This window comes from Macrotis lagotis, chromosome 1 (genome assembly GCF_037893015.1).
Source record: "Macrotis lagotis isolate mMagLag1 chromosome 1, bilby.v1.9.chrom.fasta, whole genome shotgun sequence".
NCBI classification, from domain to species: Eukaryota; Metazoa; Chordata; class Mammalia; order Peramelemorphia; family Peramelidae; genus Macrotis; species Macrotis lagotis.
The window spans coordinates 439,871,868-439,895,865 of record NC_133658.1 but is presented as its reverse complement, the minus strand read 5'-3'; the positions used below and the strand labels follow the sequence as shown (position 1 = coordinate 439,895,865).

The following is a 23,998-nucleotide window of genomic DNA, read 5'->3' as shown; positions in this document are numbered from 1 at the left end:
TATAGACCAATGAACAGATCAAGAAATACTCTGTCAGATCTAACGGAAGGGGAGAAATTTATGTCCAAACAAGAAATAGAGTACATTATAAATTGCAAAATGTATGATTTTGACTATATTAAATTTTTTAAAAATTACACTAATAAAACCAATGCTGCCAAGATTAGAAGGAAAACAGAAAACTGGGAAACAATTTTTCCAGCTATGGGTTCGATAAAGTTCTCATATAAAAAACAGATAATCGAATCAAATTTATAAGGTTACAAGTCATTCTCCAATTGATAAATGATCAGTGGATATGATATGAACAGGCAGTTTTCAAATGAAGAAATAAGTAATCATATGAAACTGCTCCAAATCATTAATGATTATAGAAACATAAAATAAAACTATGAGGAACCACTTTATACCTATCAGATTGACTAAGAAGACAAAAAATGAAAATGATCAATGTTGGAGAGGTTGTAGGAGCATCAGGACATTAATGTATTGTTGGTGAAGTTGTGAACTAATCCAGCCATTCTGGAGAGCAATATGGATCTATGCCCAAAGAGCAATAAAGCTGATCATACGTTTTGATCTAATCAATTCAAATCGCTATACCAATGCTATTCCAATTTCAAGACCCTATATCCAGAAGAAATCATAAAAAAATTGAAAAAGTCTCACATGTTCCAAAATATTCCCAGTAGCCCTATTTGTAGTGGCTAAGAATTGGAAATTTAGGGGGTGCCCATCAACTGGGGAATAGCTGAACAAGTTATGGTATAGGGGGTAGCTAGGTGGTGCAGTGGATAGAACACCAGCCCTGGAGTCAGGAGGACCTGAGTTCAAATTTGACCTCAGACACTTAAAAATGGCCTAGCTGTGTGACCTTGGGTAAGTCACTTAACCCCATTGCCTTGCCAAAAAAAAAAACAACAAAAAAAGAGAAACCATAAATGGTTGCACTCTAGAGAAACATGGGAGGAATTACAGGAACTGAGTAGAGAAGAACCAAGAGAACAAACAACAACATCATGAGATGAACAAACTTGTATATACAAAAGTATTTTAACAATAATGAACTGTCTCTGGAGTTTGTGAGTATCCCTTTCTTTGTTTTTCCACTAGGTTATATTACTTATCTAAAATAGTAGGACGTTGCTAGTTGTATTCATATTATCCTAATATCATTTATATGAATAGCTGCAGGAAAAGTGAAATGTTATATGATGGGAGCAGAATGCTTTGCCAATAGTCTCTAAGGCCCAGATGAAAACAAAAGAAGGACTTAGCTTCTAACCTACAGAGGCTTCCCCTTTATCAGAATCTGGTTTATATGCAGTTATAGGAGCTAATGGAGCCAAATTCTGTCTAACAAAATGTCCAAGAAATAAAGGGCACCTAGATTTAATGATTATTTATGACCTTGTTCAAATCACTTAGTCTCTATGGATCTCAGCTTTTCCATCTATAAAATCAAGAGTTGCATTAAATTGTTTCTGAAGTCCCTTGAAGTCTTAGGTATGTGATCTCATTAGCCCTGGTTCCCTTCATTTCACTAAGTTTATAAATTCATTATCTTAGTCCTTTGAACCTTTGATGCTGGCCTTCCTTAAAAATTGTATCCTTTTTCAAGTTTGGATTGAAGTTTGGATTTGTCCCTGAGATTTTGTGATTCTATTTGATAGAGGGTTTTTGGTATTTTTAATTTATGGGTATGTGACAGAATATTTGAAATTCATATTATCTGAGAAAAATCTAAATTGTAGAGATTTTATAATGGTTTGTAATTCCCAAAGGGTCCTTTTTTATTTATGGCTAAGATTAGAAGATTCTCTTTGGTCAATGATATAAATAATTAAGAAATGGAAAAAAAGAAGATAGAAATCTATTTTTTCAGAAGTTGAGTATTGATCTCAATAGGTGGTTGATAGTCAATAAATACTACTTTTTAAATGGCTTCCTGTCTCTGAATTTCATATATTTTATATAGCTTCGTTTTCATGAATTGTGAAATCAGCTTTTAGTGACATATCTGGTTTAAAAAATGAAGAAAGGAAAGTAAGGATTACAGCATTTTGAAAACTGATTTTTGAAGACCTTCCTCTAATCAGAAATTTTTCTGATTGTCTGTTTCTTCTGAGCAAGGAAAATAGAGAGCCCAATGAGTAACAAATGCTTTTTGCCCAAGTAATTAGAATTTTTAGACAATTCTCCTGGATTTTATTGAGACATATGTTTTCTAGAACTGCTTGGGATCCTTTTAGGAATAGGAATATTGAGGGCCAATGTCTGGAAAAGGTAAGTTTTCAATCTGACTGCTCTAAGTCAAAGTACAGTCTGTAAGTATTGATACAAAAAGGGAAAAAGTAATGCCTGACCTATAAGGAGGCACTGAATAGAGATCCTTCTTTTCTGAAGAGTATCAGCATGATGATTAGTCAGTATTTTGGTTCTTATGTTATGGACTCAGCTATGCAGTTATATCATGGTTCAATGAAACAGTGCTAGGGTAGCATTTTTTTTTGGTAGGGGTAATGTGATAAAGTGAATTGCCCAGTGTCAAACAGTGACAAGTATCAAGTGTCTGAGGCCAGATTTAAACTCAGGTCCTCCTGACACCAGGCCTGGTTTTCTAATCACTATGCCACCTAAATTGTCCCTGAGGTGATTACTCTTGCAGAGAATGTTGGAAACAAAAAATAGCAGCTGTTTGAGATTATAGATCATTTATAGATTTGATCATTTTACTACTAATCCAACTTTGGGAAGGTCATAGTGTTTGCATGCATTTATGTTCTCCCTGAAGAAGAAAGTCATTCTAATTGAAATAAAAGCATACATAATCTTTGTGGCATGTGTTTTGTAGTCATTTCTTATCATGTCTGATTCTTCATTTGGGGTTTTCTTGGCAAAGGTACTGGGGTGTTTTGCCATTTCCTTTTCTAATTCATTTTACAGATTAGGAACTCATATAAACAGGGTTAAGTGATTTGTACAGGTAGAAAGTGTCTAGGTTTGAGCCAGGAAGATGTCTTTCCTTCAGACAGTTTCACCTAGCAGCCTTTGTGTGCCTATGCTTATGTCCTGTATGTATTATTATGTGGACCTATCCCTAAATGTATATGTATATATGAATGTGTGTGTGTGTGTGTGTTTGAGATAAATGTGATATGTTTTTCCTCGTATGTTCTATTTATTCAATCAGGCCTTATGCCTTCTGGTACAAAGATACACTTAGCGAAAAGCACCTTAACTCAGAACCTTAGAATTTGAAGAGAGAGGATATACAGAAAAAGAAAGTGGGGGGGAAGGAGGAAAGGACAGAATAGAAGAAATTGGAAATTGACTAGGCACAAAGAAAAGTAGTTAAAAAAGCAGGAAGGGAAATGGGGAAAATTCATAGTTTTAGCTTACCTAACTATGTCTTACTGAAATTTTAATAAATTTTCTTTTGTTTTTCCTTCAGTAGAAAATTCATTTGGTTTTCCATGGTTAGAAATTTATTTCTGTGTAATTATGTTACTGTCTCAGACCCAGTTAGTTCAGACCCAGTGCCAGTTCCATGTCCAATGTAAATGAGAATCTGAGATACCAACAATGAAAAGTCATCCAGGAAGAGTGGGAGATAAAAGCTATGGATCACTTTTTAATTTATTCATTCATTCATTCATTCATTTATTTTTGTGAGGGAGACATAACTAAGGTGAGAACTTAGCCACTGGAGATATATCTGAGGTGGCAGCAGAATGAATATTTCCTGGCTCTAAGCATTTATTATATAAGATATATAGGTATGAAGTACAATATTAATATTTGTGCAATCTCTGTGTAAAAGGGGTTCTTGATACTTTTCTGGGCCCCAAGAGACTCTTCAGAAACATAAATTTGGCTAGGTGCCTTTGGGTCTGGGAATATCCTGACAGGACCCAAATAGTTGAACCTGGGGTTCATGAAATGTACCATAATAATTACCTGAGACTCACAAAATGCTCTTGTTTTACCTAATCCTTTTGCTGTATCTGCAAAATTCCTGCTCTCTCCCAAAAGTACCTCTCCCTCCCCAGATGCAGCTGAACAGTGAGATAGTAAACTTCACTCATCTTCCTATGTCACAGGAAACATATTAAGACATACAGCAAGACCCTGACCCTCTTCTGTCCTTTACTAGCCACCTTTCTATACTAGACCATATGTTTGTATATGTTTGTAATAGTCTGACAAGGAAATGTATCTAACTGCTATCCTTGCTTCTGTATCCTGCTTGCTCACAATAACTCCCCCCAAATACTATAAAACTTTGCTCTCTGGACACTTGGTACTATGGGATTTGAGGGAAATGTAACTCTGCATAGCCATTGGTAAAAAAATCTCCAATCCCAATAGCTTGGTCTCCTTCTCCCTTCTTGGGGTACAACAGGTTTAAATCTATATAGATACACACATGTAATCAATATGTATACAGGTACATATATAGTGAATGTGACACTGCATATAGTGTTTGTTTGTATATGTGTATGTATGCATGCATGCATGTATCTTTTGAGACTGAATGATGTAATATTGAAAAAAAATTTTAGTGTTCTTTTAAATTTCCAAGTTTTGATCATTTATGCAGGCATAACACATCCTAATAAAGATCTCATATTATTTTAATATAGATTTATTTTCCTACCAGATGCTGTCTGAGTTTTTGTAATAGGAACTGATTCTTTGTTATTATATACATAGCATTATATCAATGTGAAAAATCCTCAGTTGCTTGAGCTGGCAGGAAGTTGAGATTACGGTTATAGATGTAATTAAATCTTGATCTAACAAAGTGAAACATGACTAGATTGTGTTGCCCTTTGGGAGCCCCTTGCCTTTTGGACAGGGAAAATTTTCCATTCTGCTTTTAGATGTACAAGGGAATGACTCCCCATTTCATTTTTATTTAATCAGATGTTCTATACTTCTTTTGTAAACTGAACTGTCTTTGAATTCTTCTACAACTGACCCATGCTGTAAAGAGAAACACAAAGAGAGAGAACACTTAATTTGAATATGGGGTCAATCAATATATGGAGTTTAATCTTGACATTCTTAGGAGACTCTGAGTTTGAGATCTGGTCTCTCTCTATTTTATGATGACATGCTTGATGAAATCTGGTCATATATTTTCTGTAGAGTTTATCATAATAGTATATACTGCTTTACACATAATACTTAATCAGATCTTATGCCTTCTGGTACGAAGATATTCTGTGACAAATCCATAGGTCATAAGTCCTGAATCTTCCTGAGGGAGTGAAAAGAACAAGATTACCCTGAGCCTCCCATTTTAGTTTATTTATTTATTTCAAAATATTTTATTTGGTTCAATCAATGAAGCATGTAGTGTCAAGTAAAATAAATTCCACATTGGTCATGTCCAAAAAGAAATAATCTCTTTTTCCACTTTGAATTCCTTATTTCTCTCTCAGGAGATGGGTATTATGTTTCATGAGGAGCCTTTTGGAGTTGTGGTTGATCATTATACTGATCAAATTTCTTAAGTCTGACGAGTAATTTGCTTTTTTTTTTTAGGTTTTTGCAAGGCAAATGGGGTTAAGTGGCTTGCCCAAGGCCACACAGCTAGATAATTATTTAGTGTCTGAGGCTGGATTTGAACTCAGGTACTCCTGACTCCAGGGCTGGTGCTCTATCCACTGTGCCACCTAGCTGCCCCAGTAATTTGCTTTTACCATATAAATTATTCCCTTGGTTCTGTTCACCATTTTCTATCATTTCATGAAAGACTTTCCAGGGTTCTCTGAAAACCTGTCCATAATTTCTCATATAATATTAGTATTTCAATGCATCTATATACCATAACATATTCATTCATTTACCAATTTATGCACCTTCCCTCAGATTTTCATTATTTGTTATTTCAAAAAGAGCAATAAATATTTTTGTACATCCTTAGAGTTTGTTATGTTTAGGAGTTATTCCATCTTTGATCTACTCTCCCACTAATACCCCTTTTCTATTTTATATTTCTCCATTGAATGAAATGTCATTCTGTACCAATTCTTTCTGTGTTGTTGTATGTTTTCCCTCCTTTGACCAGTTCAGATGGCACTGAATTTCAAGTGTCAGCTGCTCCCCCCACCCTTATCTCTTAGTTGATAGAGATGTGAAATAATTTTTATTAACCTTTCTTTCCTTCCCCTCCCCCAGAATATTTCTCTTTATATTCTTTCGATTCATCAATACATAACAGTAAATACCACTACCAGCCATATCTAATTAGACTCTCTCTCTATGCTGCTTGATGAAAATAGCCTTCAAAGAGCATATTTTATCATAAATTGTTTATACAGTTTAACTATTTTGTCATTGTTAATTCCTATTTACTTTTTTTTAAAATTATTTTTATTAAAGATATTATTTGAGTTTTACATTTCCCCCCCCAATCTTGCTTCCCTCCCCCTAACCACAGAAAGCACTCTGTCAGTCTTTACTTTGTTTCCATGTTGTACCTTGTTCCAAATTGGGTGTGATGAGAGAGAAATCATATCCTTAAAGTGAAGAGAAGTCTAAGAGGTAACAAGATCAGACAATAAGGTGGCTAGGTGGTATAGAGGATAAAGCACCGGCCTTGGATTCAAGAGTACCTGGGTTCAAATCCAGCCTCAGACACTAAATAATTACCTAGCTGTGTGGCCTTGGGCAAGCCACTTAACCCCATTTGCCTTGAAAAAAACTAAAAGAAAAAGATCAGACAATGAGCTATCTGTTTTTTTCTTAGTTAAAGGGAATAGTCCTTGCACTTTGTTCAAACTCCAAAGCTCCTTATCTGGATACAGATGGCACTCTCCTTTGTAGACGGCCCAAAATTGTTCCCAATTGTTGCACTGATGGAATGAGCAGGTCCTTCAAGGTTGAACATCACTCCCATGTTGCTGTTAGGGTGTACAGTGTTTTTCTGGTTCTGATCTCTCAGCATCAGTTTATGCAAATCCCGACAGGTTTCCCTGAAATCCCGTGCCTCCTGGTTTCTAATAGAACAATAGTGTTCCATGACATACATATACCACAGTTTGCTAAGCCATTCCCCAATTGAAGGACATTTACTGGATTTCCAATTCTTTGCCACCACAAACAGGGCTGCTATAAATATTTTTGTACAAGTAATGTTTTTACCTTTTTTCCTCATCTCTTCAGGGTATAGACCCAGTAGTGGTATTGCTGGGTCAAAGGGTATACACATTTTTGTTGCCCTTTGGGCATAGTTCCAAATAGCTCTCCAGAAGGGTTGGATGAGTTCACAGCTCCACCAACAGTGGAATAGTGTCCCAGATTTCCCACATCCCTTCCAACAATGATCATTATCCTTCCTGGTCATACTGGCCAATCTGAGGGGTGAGAGGTGGTACCTCAGAGAAGCTTTAATTTGCATTTCTCTAATAATTAATGATTTAGAGCATTTTTTCATATGGCTATAGATTACTTTGATCTCTTCATCTGTAAATTGCCTTTGCATATCCTTTGACCCTTTGTCAATTGGGGAGTGGCTTTTTGTTTTAAAATTATGACTCAGTTCTCTGTATATTTTAGAAATGAGTCCTTTGTCAGAATCACTAGTTGTAACGATTGTTTCTGAATTTACTACATTTCTTTTGATCTTGGTTACATTGGTTTTATCTGTGCAAAAGCTTTTTAATTTAATGTAATCAAAATCATCTAATTGGATTTTGGTGATGTTCTCCAACTCTTCCTTAGTCATAAACTGCTCCCCTTTCCATAGATCTGACAGGTAGACTAGCTCAATAATTTTTAAGTTATTTCTTCTGGATCTGTTTTCAAGGTTGGTTGTTTTTCTGATGAGATATTTCACATTTTCTTCTGATTTTTGCCTTTTTTTTTTGGGAAGAGTTTTATTTCTTCCTGATTTCTTGCCAAGTTATCAGCTTCCTTTAGTTCCATTCTGCATTTGAAGGAGTTATTTTCTTCAGAGGAGTTTTTTATCTCCTCTTCCAGCTGGCCAATTATGCCTTTTGGTTTGCTTTTTCCATTTGGCCTAAACTGGTTTTTAACATTATTTTCTTCAGTATTTTTTGTATTTCTTTCACCAAGCTGTTGATTTGGTTTTCATGATTTTTCTGCATCACTCTCATTTCTCCTCCCATTTTTTCCTCCACCTCCCCTAATTGCTTTTAAACGACTTTTTTTTGAGCTCATTCATAGTCTGAACCCATTTTCTATTTCTCTTAGAGGTTTTGGATATGAAAGCTTCGATTTTGTCATCATCTGAGTATGTGTTTTGGTCTTCCATGGGACTAAAGTAATTCTCTGTTGTCAGATTCTTCTTTTTCTGTTGTTTACTCCTTTCCTTGACCCAAGACTAATTTACAGCACTTCCAAGGCTTTGTTTTTTTGGGGGTACACCCCACTGGGACCTTTATTCCTCCAAGTTTTTATGCTCTCTTGCCTGTGGTTTGATATGCAGATGACCACAGCACTCACCTCTGCCCTGGAGCTGTAAGGAAGAGCCCTGCTGGGCTAGCTGAGTATGGAAGCCCAAACTCCAACCTGGATCTGAGTGTGGGCAAACAGCAGAGTGCTGCTCCCAGGGAAAGGAGAGAAATTTCTTCAGTCTCCCCTGACCCCCTTACCATCTGTGGACTATGATCTGGAGGTGCAGGCTGGTTTCTCCCGTTTTTTTGCTACAGGTTCTGCAGCTATTGCTCTTCATTCCACACTCATTCTTGTTTAGCAGAATTCCCTCCCCTCCTCTTCAATCTGTTCCCAGGTTACACAGCATCCGGAACTTTTTCCAACTCCTGGTACTGGTGAAACACATCTTTCCTGCAGACCTTCTAAGTTATTTTGGACTGGGAAAATGTATCAGTCAGTCTTTCTGTGGTTTCTGCTCCTCTAAATTTTGTCTAGAGTCGTAATTTGAAAGCTTTTGGAGTTCCCTGGCGAGGAAGTTCCCAGAAAATGCTGCTTTTATGCTGTCATCTTGGCTCTTCCCCTTTTTTGCACTCATTAATAAGAGTTTACATTTATCCCTACTGAACTTTATTTTATTAAATTTAGTATGATGGGATAGTCTATAAAGAAGAAATAAAACACAATCCATACAAGGACAAACTACATAACAGCTGAATTATGAAAAGTATTTGTTGTGCATGAATAAAGAGATATTTATAGTCTAAATGATTACTTCGACTTTACTGTCTTAAATCAAATGGACTTTCCTAATAATTGTAAAAGTATTTTGTCACTTCTTTCCTTCCATTAAACATGGAATGGTTTTATTCTGAAAAAAGCTTCTGAAAACACAAACCCCATTTCCCCTGTCTGATACCCCTTTTGTGCTATCCCTCCCTCTGCTTTATTTATCTATCATAATAGAAGATTGTTGATTGTCCTTGCACTTTAATCAAGCCTCAAACCTTATAAAAATCAACTCTGTACCAAAGGAAGCTGAAATTTCTATTTAGTGAGCTGACTTCCAATAATTTTTCCCCTTTTATGTTTGGCAAATCAAATTGACTCCCAGTCATTGGATTCAGCATGTGGGCTCTACAGGAATTCAAGATGAGAAATTCCCTTTAAAAATTTATTGAATGATTTTGTCCTGTAATTTTGTTCTTCCTTCCCAAGTTTTCATAATTTGCATATTTGTTGAACCTGCCAATTAGAGTATACCTATGCATTTATCCAAGTCACTGATGAAAGTATTAAACTGTACATGGTCCAGGATTAATCTGCTAGAGAACACATACTATTCTGAATCCAGTCATTGAGCCAGTTCTAAGTCTATCAACTAGCTCATATCTCTCCATCTTTTTTAGTATAAAATATTCTGTTAAATTGCTTTCTCAAAATCAAAGCAAATTATCTGTAAAAATCCTCAAGTCTATCTTGATTAATTTACCAGTTTGATAATCCTGTTAATAAAGAAAATAAGCTAAGTTTGATCATTTTTATTAGTAATCAATAAACATTTATTAGATGCCTTTTAAGTGCCAGAGACTAGGGAAAAGATACAAGGTAAAGACATAAATGAATCAGTCCTCTGCTATTGAGAAACTTACATTCTATTGAGAGAGATCATATCCATAAATATGTACAAACAGGATAAATACAATATAGTGTACGGAGAGAGTGCACTAACGGTTGGCAGGATAAGAAAAGATTTCATGTTGGAAGTTGGTGCTTAAGATAAGTCTGAAAGGAAAATAAGGATTTGTGAGAAATGAAGAGGAAGAGAAAAAACTTTGTAGGAATAGGGGACAGGCATTAAAAAACACAGAGATGGGAGATGGAGTCAACAGGCTAATGTAAAATGAGAAGGCTGGTTGGACTACAGAGAAAAGGAAAGGAAATAATCATAAAATTTGCTAATACCTTTGCCTCTTCTCAATTTTCATTGTGTTTAACCTTTATTGCATTCTACACTGTTGTAGAGTCAAAGAGGAAATCATTGCTTTTTGACATGAATAACTCCAAGTATATATATATATGTGTGTGTTTTTGTGTGTGTGTGTGTGTGTGTGTGTGTGTATTTTGATATAAAATGTCCACTCCAAGAATATAATTTTTACCCTTGTTCCTTTAAACTCTCCTATCCTAACTATTGGGATGGCAAATAGATAATCCCAATTCAGTTTAGTGATAGATTTTTAGCACAGCTAATATGAAAATGTTTGCCTGCATTGCTAATGCAAATATTAGTAATTTTTCTTAAAGTATAAAAGATATAAAAGTATACCCCTTAAAGTATAAAAGAGGAGAGGAGGAGAGGGAGTTTTGTTTTGTAAGAAGTCTCCCTGAAATCAATTTTATCTGTTTAATGTGTACTGTGTACAGCTGCTAATGGTGTGAGAAAAAATTTTTTTTTCATTGTCATATTATCATGTGTTTTTTATAGCTGCAAAAGAATCTCAGTTCCTTATTAATGTGAACATAGTAACAATTATACCCTTATGAAATAATTTAGTGGAACTTACTGTGTAAGGGAAAGTCTTTTAGGACTACAAATTCCCTTTTATTGCCTATAATTTCAGTTTGATCCTAGAATTTATGACACAAGTGAAAAGGTCAGCTAGACCTTAAAAAGTACAATGCCTCAAATAGTTTGGTTGCTTGTAAATTTCTGGGAAGATTGGGGAAAATGGTAACAGGATGGTAATGATAATATCGTCTTGGGTTTTTTTTTTGCTGTTGTTTTTGCTCTTTTCTGACTCATTCTGGTATTTTCTTGGCAAAGATACTTGTACCTTTGGTACAAAGGTACATTTCCTTCTCTAGCTTATTTTGCAGGTAAGAAAACTGAATGAAATTGTGTTAAGTGACTTGCCCAGCAGTCCATGACTGAGGTCAGATTTTAATCTTTAAAAACCAGTCTTCTTGACTCTAGGCATAGTACTCTATCCACTGTGCCACTTAGTTGCCCCATTGTTTTGCTTTTCCCTTTTGAATAAGTAAACCTTTTACCTAATAGATGATATACCTTACTATTATATTCCAGTTTTCTGCTTCCTTTCTCATCTTGGCTACATTGATTTTATTGACTCAAATAATTTTTTAACTTAAGGTAATCAAAATGATCAGTTTTATTTATCATAATGTTACCTATTATTCATAAATCCATAATCTATATTTGTAATCTTTAAATCCAATAGATAGTATGTTCCATATTCTTCTAAATGACTGATATTTCTCTTTATGTCTAGGTCACATATGTATTTTGTCTTTATCTTGGTAATAGTATAAGGTATTGGCTTATACCCAGTTCCTGCCAGACTGCTTTCCAGTTTTACCTACAATTTCTTAATCAAACAGTAAATTGTTATCCTGAAAGCTTAAATTTTTACATTTATCAAACACAAGATGGATTTTACAATTTGCTACTATAAATTGTACATCTACTTTATTCCACTGTCTACCATTCTATTTCTTAGGCAGTACCAGATAGTTCTGATAATCATACCTTGAAATATAATAAATATGTATAGAACAATACAGTACAATATGGCATATTATATAATATTATATGAAAATATATTATAACACGACAGCATAATATACTACAGTATTATATAATATGGAATAACATAGTATAGTATAATATAATAAATTATTATCTAGTATAGGATAGTATAGTATAGGATATAATATGATACCATAGAATATAATATATCAATATAATATATACAATATATATAAATATAATATAATCTATAATAACATAATATGATATAATATAACATGATATTATATGATATAACAAAATAATATAATATAATGTTATATATAGTAAATGCTGGCACAGACAGATCTTCCTCTTTATTTTTCATTATTCCTTTGATAATGAATAAACTGAATAAATCCATTAAGTATTAAAATGCCATTTTTATTATATTGGTTCTGCTCACCCCTGAACAATCAATATTTATGCAATTATTTAAATCTAACTTTATTTGTATAAAAAGCATTTTATAATTATGTTCATATGGATCCTGGATTTGTCTTCCTAGTTCTTTTATATTTCCCACAGTTCTTTAAAACTCTTACAGGGTTTTTTTGGTGATATGTAGAAAATGCTGACAACTTATGTGAGTTTATTTTACATTCTACTATTTTGCTAAAAATTATCAATTGCTTCAATTAGTTTTTTTAAGTTTAATTTCTAGGATTTTCCAATATGATATCATATTATCTGGAAAAGAGATAGTCTTACCTTATTTAGTAATTTAATAATATTATTATGCATTCTGATTCCTTCAACTTTTTTCTCTTCTCTTATTTCTATTGTTAGCTTGTTTTACTCTTGAACTTGTTGAGAAGGTTTCCAGCTTATCATGTTGCAGATAATGTTTGCTGATAGCTTTAGATAGATACTTTTAGCATTTTAAGGAAAGTTCATTTATACCTATGCTTTCAAGTGTTTTCAAGGGAATCTATTGCTATAATAATGTAATTTTTGTTAATGTTATAGCCAATTATTCTAATAATTTTTCTTATGTTGAATTATCCCTGCATTGCTGCTTCTGTAAATTCCAGGACTATAATGTATAATTTTTGTGATATATTGTTGTATATATTTCATCATTGGTAAAATGGGGATAACAATAGCTCCTATTTCCCAGGGGTTTTGTGAGTATAAATAAGACAATATTTGCAAATCATTTTATGTATTCTATTTAGAATTTTTGGATAATATTGGATGATAGGATTTTAGGATAATATTTTATTTAGGATTTTTGTATCAACATTCATTAGTGAAATTGGACTATAATATTCTTTCTGTGTTTCTCTTGCTCCTTCATGTTAAGTTACCAACAATATGTATTTCACAAAAGGAGCTTGATAGAATCTTTCTTTGCCTCTTTCAAATAATTCATTTAATTATTGAATTAGTTGATCTTTAAATGTTTGGTTAATTTCAGTTGTAAATTCATCTGGTCCTAATGTTTTTGTTTTTGTTTTGGAAGCTCATTAATGACCTGTCCAATTTTCTTTTCTAACAAAGGAGACTCTTCAAAAGCACAGGTGGTCCTATTCTATTCCATCTTTTCTGACAGATAGCAATTTTTATCAGAGCTCTCTCAGTAAATTTTTATCTATCTTTCATCTAGCTGCTTCCTTACTGACTATATCATTAAGAATATGTTCATTTCTCTCCCATCCATTAAGTCCATCCCTTCTAGGCACTATCACAATTTTTCTTTTCTTTCAATAATAAATCACAATGCATCTTCTGGTCAAGGAGGTGGAGAGAAACTAGGATTTCTGATACACTCTCTTGAGTTTCCCTTAGAAATGTCATTAATCAAACCTCTCAACAAATTTCAGAGGAACAGAATGCACCAAAGATCAGAGTGAAACATCTTTCAGCAGGATTTGAACCCAGGTACTCCTGACTCCAGGGCTGGTGCTTTATCCACTGCACCACCTAGCCTCCCCAGCAGAAAGCCTTCTTAGAAGAGCTCAGAAAAGATTTTAAAAATCAAATGGAAAAATTGGAAAAGAAATGAAAAAGAAAAGTAATGCTTTGCAACAAAAAGTGACAGAAAAAACAAACTCTTTAAAAATATGATTGGAAAATTGGAAAAAGATAATAGCTCTTTTAAAAATGAATTAACCAGGGGTGGTTGGGTAGCACAGTGGAGAGAACACTGGCCCTGGAGTCAGGAGTACCTGAGTTCCAATCCAGTCTCAGACACTTAATAATTTCCTATCTGTGTGGTCTTGGGCAAGCCACTTAACCCCATTTGCCTTGCAAAAATCTAAAAAAAAAATGAATTGACCAAATGGAAAAGTTAGCAAAAGCTAAAAGAAGAAAAATACCTCCTTGAGAAATTAAATTTTTACATTTATCAAACACAAGATCAATTTTGCCATTTGCTACTATAAATTGTATATCTACTTATTCCACTCTCTACCATTCTATTTCTTAGCCAGTACCAGATAATCATACCTTGAAATATAATAGAAATGGATAGAAGTAAAGGCTTATCGGGGCAGAGAAACATCAGGCTGCCAATCATCTACTGGGAGCCCGATCAGGTTAAAGATTTAACTTAACTGGTCAGCGTCAGAGTTTCCACAGACGACAGGCTTCCTACGACGGAACATCTCTGAGAAAATGCAGCCAACACTCCACATGTCCATAGATGCTGCATATGCTGACTGCCGGAGAACTTCAGGAGCCCGGTACCAGAGAGTGACTACCACAGGTGTGAGTGCCATCTGGAAGCTATAGATCCAGGCCAAGCCAAAGTAGCTAGCTAGCTTGACGGTTCCACTACTGTCACAAGCATGTTTTCTGGTTTCAAGTCACAGTGGACAATGCAGTTGGCATGAAGAAAGGCTAGGTCTCTTAAAAACTGTCTCATTAGGTCCTTAATGGACTCCAAGGGCAGCCCTGGCGGAAGAGCTTTGGCCAGGTATGTCCACAGATCTTGGTCCACATGTTCAAGCACCAGGGTCACCTTGTTCTCTCGGTCAGTTCTGGTGGTGGCATAGATATCCATCAGCTGGACAACGTTGAGATGTTCAAAGGAGGGCCACCTCCTGGACTGTGCTGACAGGTAGCGCTCGCTCAACCCCCCCCCCTTCCTCCTCCCGTTGGGGACTTTCACATTCTTGAGTGCCACGAAGTGGCCACTGTGTGGGTCTCGGGCCTGATAGACCGTCCCGTAGGCACCCACGCCAATTTTGGCCACTAGCTCATACCGAGGAATGTCCATCCTGAGCTTCCTTGGGACCGCGTGGCGTGGGGCGGGGACAGACCATGATCTAGGCGCTGGAACCAACCCCGGCAGAACCTTGCAGGTAATTCGGGACCCAGGAGCTGGAGGCCGCAGGTGTCACCATAGACTCCGGCTCGCACTGACCTTTAAAGACATAACCCTACTCCTTCCTGGCTTTCCAGTGACACTGGCCTTCTTGTCGCTCCTTACATAAGGCACTTTAAATCCCAATTGTGAGCATTTTTGTTTGTTCTTCCCCATGCATGGAACTGTTTCCCTTTGTATCTGTACTCTTGTTTTCTTAGCTTCCTTCAAGTTTCATTTAAATTTCTACTTTTTTTTAAAGAAGGCTTTTCCAGTTTTCCTTAAACGTAATGCCTTCTCATGGAGGTCATCTATATATTTTGTATTTACAGATAAATAGATGATATGCAGATAGGTGTACTTGGAGTGGGGATGTCCTGAGTTCAAAATCAGCTATAGATCCTCACTAGCTATGTGATACTGGACAAGTCATTACCCCCTCTCTATTTCAGTTTCCATATCTGTAAAATGGGGATGATAATAAGAACTATCTCCACAGGTTTTTGTGAGTATAAAATAAGACTATTTGTAAATCATTTTGTAAACCTTAAAGTACTAAGCTATTATTATATATTGTGTTTATACATAGTTGTTTGCACATTGTATTCTCATTAGATTGTGAACTCCTTGAGGGCAGTGTCTGATTTTGTTATTTTGCTATAAAAACCTCAATATAGCAACTATTAAAAATTATTGCAAATCTAGAGGTCTGCAGAAAAAGAGAGACTAACTTCATAGAGCTGTAAGTAGGCTCAATGAAATGAAGCAAAAGATTAAAAAAATCCACTTTGCAGGAAAGTATTAGGTGAATAAATATCTTAGAATAGAAAAGTGCTAAGCCTAACCTAAGAAATGAACTCTCTGAAAGTCGGAAGAGATCAAACAAATCAATTAATCCAAGAGACAGCAAAAAATATTAGATCAAAATCAAGAGAATAAAAAAGAGAAGGAAATGTATAGTATCTAATGTACAAAAAAGGGGTAATAATTTAAGAATCATTGCACTTCCTGAAAGTCACATAAAAAAAAACTCTCTGCACTAAATGTCAAGAAATCAGAAACAAAAATTACCTATAACCAGAAAGAAATCCACTGATCATCTACTGAAAGGATGATCAAAAGGCAAGTACCAAGAATGTCTAGCCAAAACTCACAACTCCCACCTCTAAAATAATATTTCAAGCCTTTTGAAAGGAGTAGTTTAATCCCCAAGGAAATATAAGGAAGTTCAATCAGGATAGCACAAGATATGGAGCTACTAGTAAAAACTTAGAGGAAATCTTGGAACATAGTATTTCAAAAACCAAAAAAGACAGATAGGCTTATAGTCAAGAATAATATACTAATAAACAATATAATTATACAGGTGGTGGTTAGGAGACTAAACCTTTAATGGCATGGAGAAGTTACAAGAATTTTTGATGAAAGCACCAAAACTGAGTAGGAACTTTGAAGTGAAAATATAAGAGTCAAGAAACACATGGAAGAGGTAAATTTATTTGCTTAATTGAAAAGGACTGTATGATATTATAGAAGTACCATTTTAATATCAGGGGAAAAATAAATTTCGCTTTAGAAACTTATTGTCTTCAAAGAAAATTAAAGAAGAAAAACAGAAGACCTGGGTCTAGGAGTTTTAAGAGGAGAAAAAGAAATGAGAGTAAAAGAAATATAGCCACATAAGGAAAAAAAGGAGTCCATAAGAAGGATATACAAACATGAAGAAAGGGGTAGGGAGGGGGAAATTGACATTGTTTGAATCTCATTCATTTGAAACAGATAACGGGGAATTAAAGAAATATATAGAGTCTGGTGTAGAAATACATCAAATTCAACAGAGAAGTAATAAGTCTGAGGAAGGCATGTTAGAAGGAAGTGTAGTCACAAGGAAAACAAATTTCCTGGTCCTTGAAAGAATAGAGAGAAGGATGGGATTAATGAGAAAAAGAAAGCAAAGAATCAAAATCCAAGGGAGTGTTGTGCCTATCAAGGGTGAAAGGCTGAATAAAATGATGTTATATAAATAAATGTAATGGAATATTATTTACCAATAAGGAGACAGTTGCAGAGATTCCTGGCTCATATGAAATAATGCAGAGCTAAATGAACTGAGTAACAAGGGAGAACAATGTTGTAAAGTATTATAGAAATTATAGAAAATCTGAAAACTGATTAATGTAATGACTAACTAGATCACAGAACATCTATGATGAATCAAATAATCTCCCTCTTGATGAAGTGATAATAGTTTCAGAAAAAGATATATGTTTTTTGGATATGGCAACTGTATGGAATTGTTTTATTTGACTGAGCTTATTTATTAGAAAATTTTTCTTTTTCTCCATTTTTAGCTGAGGGAAGTATTGTTTAGCAAAACTGATGTAAGAAGAAAAAATAGAGTCAATAAATCATTTGAAAATGCTCAGAAGGGAGGAAGGAAGTTCAGAAGAAGATACAGTTGTACAGAAAAATTTTGAAAGTAGTGTGTGAACTATTCTGTACTTAAAAAAGAAATGGCACAAAATGGAGACTTACAGTTTGATATAATCCATTTTTTTGTCTTCTACCGCATATATAGAAACACTTGTTGATTTGTAAATTCAAAATACATAGCATTATAAAGTAAAAAAAGGTTGCAGAAGTTTTAAATTTGTCCAATCCTCTGAATTCCCTAGTGTCCAGAGATCTTTCCCAAACCTGACCCACTTTGAGTGCCTGGCTCCTCATAAAGCAGCTAGGTTGTATAGTGAATAGAATGCTAGGCCTGAACTTATTAGCTGTGTGATCCTAGTCAAGTCACTTAACTTATCTGCCTCAATTTCATCAGCTCCTCAGTGGGAGATAATAATAGCACCTACCTCACAGGGTTATTGTAACAATCAAATGATATCTTATTTATAAACACTTAGGAGAGTGCTTGGCACATAGTAGGTGAAAGATAGATATACCTATCTTTCTGAATATGAATACTTATTTCCTTCACCTTTCCTCATCCCCAAACCTTATTTTCTTAACTTCTGTTTTTGTGACAGCATCAGCATCTTATCAGTTATACAAGATCTAAACTCCTTTCTCATCAATATACAATCTACAACAAAAGTAATATAATTTCTATCCCTACAACATCACTTCTTTCCATTCAGTCAGCTACCATTCTAGCAAAGTCCTAATCACCAAACATCTATATTAGTGCAATAGCCTTCTGATTAGCCTCTTTGCCTTGTTTCCCTACTTCAGTCTATCCTCTACTAGTGATTTTCCCATAAAGTGATCTTCCTAAAACACATTTCTTACTAAATGACTATCTTACTCAGTAAACTCCAGTGACTTTTTATTACCTCCTGGGTCAAATATAAAGTCCTAGTAATCTAGTAATACTGATCTTCCTCAAACTGGACACATAATATGTATATTTCATTTTCACTAGATCTTCCCTGGAATGCTCTTCCTCCTCAACTCAACTTTCTGACTTTCCAGGTTTCTTTCAAGACTTATTCAAATTTCAGTTTCTGCAATAGAATTTTCCTTATTTACTTCCCCTCAATCTCCTCTCCCCCACTTTGTAGGATGTGATTCTCTTGATTTATCTTTCAATTTGTTTTATATCATATCTCCCTTGAATATATATAGTATTTACTTATTGTCTCCTCCAATAAAATGTGAGCTCTGTGTGGGTGGAGATTGTGTGTTTGTCTTTTTTGTTATGTATCTCCCAACATTTGAGTATCCAGAAAACAATACATATCTTTTTTGACTGATTGATAAGCTCTCTTCAACCTTTCTTTACTCTTCATAGTGTGATAGAGATGTACATGTACAGAACCCACCAACTTGCTAATGATGGCATCTCTATGTGGAGAACTCTTCCAGGAAGATGGTAATGACTTAAGTATTTGTGAGTTTTCTATAAGTGGTTTTGGTTAGCCTTTAATGTGATTAGTAGTAGTTTTTTTTTTTTTTTTTCTGGATGTATAGCCAGATTTGCAAGTGCATGAGTCAGTTCTAGCTATGTTTGTGTTGTATTTGCTTCTAGAAGTAACTTTTTCATTCATGAATGAACTATACTTTGGGGGAGAAAGGCTATAAGGACTTTTCCACCACCCACTCCCCTAAAATGGGTTTGAATCCTTGGCCTTGTCTTTCCTTTTTTACCTGTTCTTGGTCAAGGGAGTTTGGATAACATATATCACTCTAGGGTTCATATTTACAGCCAATACAGTCATGAAGAGTGACTAGTTCATCAACAACTGAAACATAGAATTCTCCAATAGTCATATTACCTTTTAATATGAACTTGGGAGGACCTAATTCCCCCATTCCTATGACTAAAGTGATATAAGGGGAATTTTGCCCCTGAGGTATTTATATTTTTTGTTCTTCTTATATCTTTGAAATAAGTATTCCTTTATGAAAGCTATCCTATATTAAGTTATAAAATGTAACTGCTATTCTACTTAAAAATGAAGGGAACACAGTCAAAGTTCTACTCAATGGTAGATAAAAGAGATATTCTTAGCCATCTCAGTGTACTCTAAAATCCAGAGGGAGCAGATATAGCTTACAGCTGTCTTTTGGGACCAGAGAAATTTTGCTATAAGAAGATAAAAAAAATTACAGTTGGAAGAAATCTTAAAGGCCACTTCCAACACCTTCATTTTACAAATAAGGAATCTAAGAAAAAGAAATGACTTGAAATAGGAAGAGACATGAGGGATTTCTCCAAGGTTTTGGAGACTCGGAATATATGGAAAAAGGCTTAGACTTACTTTGTAAATTGTAATTAGATTTGGTCTTAGTATTTAGAAAAGTTTTCTAAAAACTGAAGGCAGAATGAACTGTCTCTAGAGTTTGTATCTTCCATTCAATGATTTCATGTAAGGTTATATTACTTAACCAAAAAAGTATCCATATGGATACTTATTACTTTATTACTATATTAATTACCATATTATTTAACAAAAAAGTTTCCTCTACAACAATTATATGAATACCTGAAAGAAAGGTGAAATGTTATGTGATGGGAACATAATGTTTTATAAATAGTCTTTAAGGAGCAGAGTGGGGGAGGGGAGAAGTCTCTCCTCTGCAGAGGCTTCCCCCTTGACAGATCTTGATCTATATATGGTTCTAGGTACTGATGTCAGTTAGAGATTCCATTCTTGAACCAAATGGTCAAGGGGGAAAAAAGGGACCCAACTGTCCCAAAATGATTTGTGGCCTTATTCAAATTATTTAACTTCTCAGTTTAAATGGGTCTCAGTTTCTTCATCTATAATATCAAAGAGTTCTACTAAATTGCCCACGAGGGCCCTTCCAAATTTAGTTATCTGATTCTATGATTCCTAATTCCTTTCCCTCCAGTGTCCAGATTTATTTGATCATTAGTGGTAAAGAAAGTTCTTTAGTTTAGTCCTCTGAATCTTCGACCCTGGCCTTTTTTACAACTGTTTCTTTTTCAGGTGTGGATTGAAGCAGATTATTTTTTAGGCCCTCTTTATCTCTGAGATTTTCTGATTCTATTTGACAGATGAACTTTGGCTTTTTGTGGGGCCAATGGGACAGAATATTTGAAATTCATATGATTTGAGAAACTCAAAATTGTAGAGATCATGTAATGGTTCCTGAAGAGTTCTTTTTTATTTATGGTTATGATTGGAAGATCCTCTTTGGTTAATGATATAAATAATTAATAAATGGGGGAAAAAAGAAGATAGAACTCTTCTATTTTTTCAGAAGTTGAGTCTTGATCCTACAGGTGTTTGAATAATAAAAGCTATTTGCTTTACTCTGGGCTTCCAAACTATGAATTTCATATATTTTCAATAGTTCTTTTTTCATGAATTGTGAAAACAGCTTTGGGTTTAAAACAGGAAGAGGCAAAAGTAAGGACAACTCAGTATTTTGAAAACTGATTTTTGGAACGTTCCTCTAGTCAAAAGTCCTTCCATCTGTTTCCCCTGAGAAAGGAAAAGAGAGGGCCCAATGGGTAACAAATGTTTCCTGCCCAAGTTACTAGATTTTTTAGGCTTTCTAATAGAGATTTCTACTGGTTTTGGTTGGGGCATATGTTTTCTAGTGTAGAGATTCATGGAGAAAGGCCAATGTGAGGAAAGGTAAGCTTTCCTTCTGACTGCTTTGAGATGGGGTACAGCCATATATACATACATACATACATACATATATATATATATATATATATATATATATATATATATATATGCATTGTTACAAAAAGGAAGTAGTATCTGGTATCTGACCTGTAAAGAGATAATTCATAGAGAATTTTCTTATCCTGAAGAAGAGAAGTATGATGAAACGTCAGTATCTGGGCTCTTTTTGTTTCTTTTTTGAATTTTTGTTTTTGCAAGGCAATGGGGTTTAGTGACTTGCCCAAGCTCACACAGCTAAGTTAATTAAGTGTCTGAGGCAGCACTTGAACTCAGATCCTCCTGACTCTATCCACTGCACCATCTAGGTGCTCCCAGTATCTGGGCTCTTATGTTATATAGGCTTAGCTGAGCAGTTATATGATGGTTCAGTGAAACAGTGCTTGACAATAGGTGGTTACTTTTGCAGAGAGTATTGGGAGACAAAAAGGTAATCTGCAACTGCTTGAGATCATAACATATTTATACTATTTGACTAGAGTACCACTAGCCTAGCCTTGGGAAAGTCACAATGTTTACATACATATTATGTTTTCATTGAAGAAGCAAGTCATCCTAATTGAAATGAAAACATTCATGATCTTTATGGCTTATGTTTTGTTAAGTCATTTTTCAGTCTGACTTTTCATGACCTTATTTGGGTTTTCTTGGCAAAGATACTGGAATGGGGGGGTGGCTATGTGGCGCAGTGGATAGAGTACTGTCCCTGGAGTCAGGAGTACTTGAGTTCAAATCCAACCTCAGACACTTAATAATTACTTAGCTGTGGGGCCTTGGGGAAGCCATTTAACCCCATTTGCCTTGCAAAAAAAAAACCTAAAAAAAGATACTAGAATACTTTACCATTTTTTTCCTCAAGTCATTTTACAGGTGAGGAAACTGATGCAAATAAAGCTAAATGACTTAGTCAGGTCATATAGCTAGTAAGTGTCTGAGGCTTAATTTGAACTCATGAAGATAATTCTTCCTGACTTTAGGCATAGTGTGCCCATGCTGATGTCTACTATGTATACTTATGTATATATATACCTACATATATATGTTTATTTATATGAATATATATGTTTGTGTGAGACAAATGTAAAATGTTTTTACTTGCATGTTCCATTTACCTGATCAGATGCTTTGCTTGCATGAATTAGAATTTAGATACAGAAAAGCACCTTAACTTAGAGTCTTAGAATGAGGAGAGAGAGGATGATATAGGAAAAGAAGGTGTGGGGGAACAGAAGAAAGGATGGAAAAGAAGAAATTGGAAGATCAATTAAGAGCAAGAGAAGTAGGGAAAAGAGTTGGAAGGGAAAGAGGAGAAGTTCATAGTTTTAGCTCATCTAACTACTTCCTGTAATTTTTGTCCATTCTCCTTGTTCTTCCTTGGTTAGAGATTTATTTCTGTGGTAGTTATACTTCTATCCCAGTTAGTTAAAGACTTAGTGTCAACCCAATATCCAATGTAAATGAGAATCTGTGCTACCAGTGACAAAAAGTCATTCAAGAAGTGTCCTTCCTTCTCTAAGAAGACCATCAGGGAGGTGATGCCATGACAAGCACATGAATTGGATTTGAGTGAGAGGGTACTATGCTAAGTCACCAACTTCACTTTCTACTTTAGAACCATCTGGGTCCAGTGATCAGATGTGAATCAGGATAACTGGAGATGGCCCTGGATACTAGGCAACCAGGTAAGTGACTTGTCCAAGGTCACACAGCTAGCAAGGGTTGTGTGAGGCGGGACTGAACTAGGTCCTCCTGATTCCAGGGTTGGTGCTTTATCCATTGCACCACCTAATTGCCCAATGAAGTATGGGAGACAAGGACCATGGCTTACTCTTTCCCATGCACTAGTTCTCAGCTTGAATTCATGCTATGTTCCTTCTATTATTATTTTTTATTATTTTGGGGGGAGGAGGCCTATAACAAGGTGAACACTCAGGTACTGGCGATCTTCTGAGGTGGGCATCAGTATAAATGCTTCCCGGCTCTCAGCATTTATTATATATTTCTCTCTCTCCATATATATTATATATATATTATATATATATATATATGTATATATACACATACATATAAATACAGATATACACATATATGTGTATATATGCATATATAAACATACATATACATACCTACAAATGAGTATTCACACACATTTAAATTGTCTGTGGTCAGTAATGTTTGTTAGGGATATTCTAAATATTGTATACTCCCCTAAGAGTAGGGACAATGTATGAACCTTATTGTCCTTTCTGTTCTCACCTCCTTGAGTCAACTCCAAGAATCCTGAAGGGGAGTGTCTCTCTAGGATTCAGAGCCTTCAGAGACACATCTAGTTGACCAGAAAGGGATAAAAGGTTTGTGAAGTTGAAACTTCAAAAATCGGCTCCAATAGTCCTTGGTAAGATCTCAGATTGAGGAAACTGAACCTTTTGGCTGTTCAGCTTAGAGTTTTGAAATTCACTGCCTTTCCTAAAACATGCTTCTATAGTTGTATTTTAAATGAGGAAAGTTTTATGAGTGATGTTTTTC

At 35.0% G+C, this 23,998-nt stretch overlaps 1 pseudogene; it reads right to left on the bottom strand.

Annotated features, from left to right (window-relative positions):
* Positions 1-14,415: 14,415 nt before the first annotated feature.
* LOC141504443 (cyclin-dependent kinase 4-like) lies at positions 14,416-15,218 on the bottom strand (annotated as a pseudogene).
* Positions 15,219-23,998: the final 8,780 nt, after the last annotated feature.